Source organism: Octopus sinensis, linkage group LG13 (genome assembly GCF_006345805.1).
Source record: "Octopus sinensis linkage group LG13, ASM634580v1, whole genome shotgun sequence".
NCBI classification, from domain to species: domain Eukaryota; kingdom Metazoa; phylum Mollusca; class Cephalopoda; order Octopoda; family Octopodidae; genus Octopus; species Octopus sinensis.
This window is the reverse complement of record NC_043009.1, coordinates 33,653,440-33,659,121: the sequence shown is the minus strand read 5'-3', so window position 1 is coordinate 33,659,121 and position 5,682 is coordinate 33,653,440. Positions and strand designations below refer to the sequence as shown.

Genomic DNA, 5,682 nt, shown 5'->3' with positions numbered 1-5,682 from the left:
CAGTTTGCCTTTCATTTTGAGGGAGAGACCCTTTGTTACCAACAGATGTAGGAGCTCTCTGAACTTTCCCCAACCTATTTTTATTCGTGCAACTATGGTCTCAGAGCATCCAGCTCCACTACTGACTTGGTCATCAAGATAATGGAAGCTATCAATTACCTCCAGCATACTCACCTTGGCATTGGATGGAGTCTATTTTCTGTAATTTGTAAAGTTTATTCTACCTGTGCACCTTCCATACACAAAAACAATCTTTCCTGTTGACCATCCTCTGATATTGCTGTACCTCTTATGTGTCTGTGGCTTTCACTAGGTACATCTTATGGAGTTTCTGACTGCGCTTTAATACAGATTGACCAGGGCAATCTACCTGAAGGGATTTATGATTTGTCTGCTCCCCTATTTACTAGTACCTTGGTTTTTGCTAGATTAACTCTAAGGCCCTTTGATTCTAGACCTTGCTTCTACACCTGAAATTTCTTCTCTAGTTCTGGAAGTGATTCAGCTATGTGAACAAGGTCATTAACATAGAAGAGCTCCCAGGGGCAGCCCATTTCCTCTGTTATTTCCTGGAGGATTATTACAAACAGGAAGGGGCAGAGGACTGATCTTTGGTGAACCCTATTCATCACTATACTTGTTGCCAACCCACACCTTACTTACAGTATCTTTGTACATGGCTTGTATGACTCTCATCAACCGCTCATCTATCACTAGTTTCCACATTTACCACCTGATAAGAGATCGGTGGGGGGGGGGAACCCTGTCAAATACTTTCTCCATATCAACAAAAGCTAAGTACAAAGGGTTATATTTTGCTATGTATTTCTCCTGCAGCTGCCTTACCAGAAATATAGCATCAGTGGTGCTTTTCCCTGGCACAAAACCAAACTGCATCTCATCTAGACTAACTCTCTTCCTCATTAGTTGGGCTATGACCCTCTCCATAGCTTACATCATTTGATCTAACAGTTTGATACCTCTGTAATTATTTTTATCTAAGGCATCATCTTTACCTCTGTCTCTGTTGACTATGATACTCCTACACCAGTCACTGGGTATGACTCCCTTGTGTACAACTTGATTTACTATACAGGTAACTAGACCATACTCCTCACCACTAGATTTTCTAAGCATCTCAGCAGTGATTCCTGATGGGCTTTCCTAATCTTCATATCCTTCATGACTTTATGTACCATGCTACTGTCTATTTGGATTGATGGTCCCTCAGTCAAATACACATTAAACAGACTCTCCTTCTCCCATAAATTCTCTACATTTAGAAGCATTTCATAGTGACATTTCCAAACCTCTTTCTTTGCAGAGTCACTAGCTGCAAGTGAACCATCAACACACTTCTCTCTCACAACATCACAGTTTTCCCTGACACACTGTCTTGCAAGCTAAAACATTTTAAGCCTCTGGTTTTCATGGTGTAAGACATTGGCAAACCTCTTTTTTTCTGCTTCACTCCTGGCTAAGTATACCTGCTTTTTAGTTTCCCTTCTAGCTGTCTATATAACTCCTTGCTACCACCACATTTCCAGCCCTTCCAAGCCTGTTTCTTTGCTCTATCACCACATCGACCTAGGGCTAGCTGGGACTTTGCACCAGCCACCAATTTTGGCTGAGGCTCTCATAGTGCATGTGGAAATTGTACCAGAGTCATAGAAACTACAGATACTTGAGAAATCCATTTCCTCAACTGCTACAGAAGCTCTTTAAAGGTATAGAATGATTTCTGCTATCAAGGGGACCTCATTAGTAGAGGGGACGGGATGTGTGGAAAGTGTAGTAACTAGAATAAGAATAGGATGGAGAAAATTAAGAGAGCTTTTATCTCTGTTGGCAACCAAAGGTCTCTCTCTCTCTCTCTCTCTTTCTCTCTCCAAGTGAAGGGAAGATTATATGATGCATGTATAGGAACAGCAATGCTACATGGTAGTGAGACATGGGTCTTGAATGCAGAGAATATGTGAAGGCTAGAGAAGAATGAAGCTACTATGCTCTGCTGGGTGTGCAATGCCAGTTTGCATGTGCAACAGAGCATTGATGTATTGAGGGAAAAGTTGGGCATAGGAGGAATGAGATGCTGTGTGCAAGAGAAAAGACTGCATTGGTTTGGTCATGGTATGTTTATGGATGTTGACAACTGCATAGAGAAGTGCTGATCCCTTAAAGTGGATGGAACTTGTGGAAGAGGGAGAAGCAGGAATACATGGGATGAAGTACTGAAGGCTGATCTCAAAAGACTGAGTCTTATGAAGGAGCTGATAAAGGGGTGAGATGTCTGTGACCTTGCTGTATGGAAGAAGACCAGCCAACCACAGCAGAATTGATATTGGTGCTGGTGCCACATTAAAAGAACTGGTACTGATGCAATATAAAAAAACACCCAGCATGCTTTGTAAAGTGGTTGTTTGCTGGGAAGGGCATCCAGCCATAGAAACCATGCCAGAACAGACAATGGAGCCTGGTATAGCATTCCGGCCTTGTGTCTAACCGTCCAACCCATGCCAGCATGGAAAACGGACGTTAAATGATGATAATGATGATGGCTTAGAAGGACTGGAAAGGAGTTATATCAGGCAGCTAGAAGGAAAGCTAGGAAGCAGGTATACTTAGCCAGGAGTGAAGCAGAAAGGAAGAGCTTCGCCAAGGTCTTACAGCATGAGGACCAGAGTTGAAGTGTTTTGGATTGCAAGACAGTGTGCCAGAGAAATTTATGATGTTGTGAGAGAGAAGTGTGTTCACATGGACGATAATGATGGTGTTTGAATAGTCAATTTTTCTGCTCCATAACATACAGCAAATCAGAGAAATAGGCTATCAATATCTCTATAGAGTTACTGAAGAATTGGTCCTAATCCTGAAATATTGGAAAATCAGAGAAAGGAACTAAACACTGACCTGTTTTAAAATTTTTTGATCTGCCTGTCTATCTATGTATCTCTCTCTCTCTCTCTTCCTATCTATAGAGAGAGAGTCAGAGAGAGAAAGAGAGAGAGAGGTGGTAAGGCAGATAAATACAGTTTGGCTTGAGATGTTTTTGCATGGAACACAAAATGCAAATTACAAAACAAAGAAAATAGAAAATATAAGGAGAATTATGTTGTCTTTGCATAAGTCTTCACTTCTGTTTTATTTTCTGTATTTAGTAATTTGTATTTTGTGCTCCATATATAAATATAGACTCAAGTCTAACTCTCTTTATCAGCCTTACCACCTTCATAACTGTTCCAGAAGGATTGTTCTTATAGCATTTCATGCGAAGACACTCGCATTAAGTTCCTCAAGCTTGCATGTGATCAAGTCGGTAGTTTATGCTGGTGCATTGTAATGCTGCAGGAGTGCACTTCTTCAACTGACCATTGCCAGGTCATGAGCTTTCAAAATGTGTGATTTGCTGAATGCACTCGTCACACCAAAGGAGATTTCAAGAATAGTTGGAGTGTCCATAAAGACTGTTTATAATGTAAAGAATAGAATGACTATGAGCAAAACTATTTCGAGGAAGTCTGGAAGTGGAAGAATCAACAAAAAACGTACCAAAGCTTTTATTAAAGCTCTCAAATCCAAAATCCTAAAGGATCCAACCAAATCCATGAGAAAAATGGCAAATGAACTTGAGGTAGACAACAAGACCATTAGAAATGCAATAAAATATGATTTGAGGTTAAAATCTCACACAAGAACACCAAAACACTTGTTGACAACAGCTATGAAGGAAAAGAGATTAGAAAGGTGCAAGAAAATTATTACATGGTTCAAGAAAAAGTCCTCAATTGTAACAATCTTTTCAGATGAAAAGCTCTTCACTGTTGATGCTGTTCTGAACCGCAGAAATGATACATCTATCGCAAAATCAACAGCTGAGGTTAAGGGGACATTCAAAACAAAACATCCTGCTCAAGTTATGGCTTTTGGTGATGTGGCTTCCGATGGAAAGAAAATGCCTATAAAATACTACAAAGCTGATGAAAAGGTCAATGTTAATACTTACTACAAGACTCTGAGATACCAGGTATTGCCATGGCTTAAAGCAAACTACCCAGAGGCTAATTAAGTATGGACACAGGATGGTGCTCCAGCCCACACAGCTAGAAGAATACAAGATTTCTGCAAATCCAACTTTAGCAATTTTTTTGAATCATGTTTATGGCCGCCTTCTAGCCCAGATCTAAACCCTCTGGATTATGCTATTTGGGGTGTTTTAGAACATGCTACCAATATAACATCACACAGCAATGTCGACTCTCTTAAAGATACTATTAAAGAAGAATGGGAGAAGTTGTCTCCCGAATATTTGAGGAACACTTGCGTAAGTTTCAGGAAGCATGTGAAGACAGTTATTGAGAAAAAAGGAGGACACATAGAATAAAAACATTTTCTATTATGTAAATTTTCTTATGGTAAATAAATTCTCATGACTTTCAATAAACTAACTGGTCATACACTGTCTTTCAATCCCTGCTACAAAATATTGTAAATTTTGCTTCCCCACCCTGTATATATCATCATCATCATCATCATCATCATCATCATCATCATTGTTTAACGTCCGTTTTCCGTGCTAGCATGGGTTGGACGGTTCGACCGGGGATCTGGGAAGCCAGAAGGCTGCACCAGGCTCCAGTCTTATCTGGCAATGTTTCTACAGCTGGATGCCCTTCCTAACGCCAACCACTCCGTGAGTGTAGTGGGTGCTTTTTACGTGCCACCTGCACAGGTGCCAGGCGAGGCTGGCAACGGCCACGGTTGGATTGGTGTATTTTATGTGCCACCAGCACGGAAGCCAGTCGAGGCGGCGCTGGCATCGGCCACGAGTCGGATAGTGCTTTTTACGTACCACCAGACCAGGGATCCTGGCTGGTTCAATTCGATTTCGCTTTCGCTTGCCCCAACATGTCTTCGCAAGCATATATATATATATACTTTATTTAAAAGCAGCAGAAATATAACAAAAGCTGTTACTCAGAGTTTCATGTTCCCGTTTGTCGGACTGGATTGTGTAACTCTGAGTAACAGCTTTTGTTATATTTCAGCTGCTTTTAAATAAAGCATATTACTCTACCTCTGGTATTTGAGTACTCTTTTTTCCACCTTGTTTCACATTTATGTGCTTACTCTGGTATATATATATATATATATATATATAAATTTAATTAGAGGATTAGTCAACCTCGTGAAGGTATGGTTGCATGCAAGGAAATATTGGTTCAATACCTAGTATTTTTAGGGAACGAAGTTTCCTTAAAACAATAGGTATATATTAAGAATGTAGTCTATATCCATTTAAAAGAAAAAAAGAAAATGGAGATAAGCCGTTTCAATTAATTACTCAATAATTTATTACAAATTTGTAACTTAAATGTACATTTATGTGACATGAGTATAATTTCATCAGAGACAAAAACAGATGTATTTTGAGATGTTATAAGTGGACCTAACAATTCATTACAGCAGACTAAATGTTATGGTTTATAGTTTGTATTATTATTATATGCTTGGATGAAGGGTTTACAGGTTGACTACAATGTGATTAGGGATAAAGTAGATAAATAAATAGAAATGGAACATTAAATAAAGTAAAAACAGGCTGATTGAGGAAAGATAAATATAAATGAGGTAAATTTATATATATACTAGCAGAATTGCCCGGCGTTGCTCGGGGCTGAATTG

General features: G+C 39.5%; 1 protein-coding gene across 1 annotated transcript in view; it reads right to left on the bottom strand.

Moving 5' to 3' along the window:
* The window catches only part of LOC115218447 (methyltransferase-like protein 7B), a 37,131-nt gene extending 34,708 nt beyond the window's left edge, over positions 1-2,423 (bottom strand). Inside the window, exon 1 of the mRNA XM_029788268.2 lies at positions 2,420-2,423. The gene's annotated coding sequence lies outside the window, so the exon portion shown is untranslated. The remainder of the gene's footprint in view (positions 1-2,419) is intronic.
* Between the last annotated feature and the right edge of the window lie 3,259 nt (positions 2,424-5,682).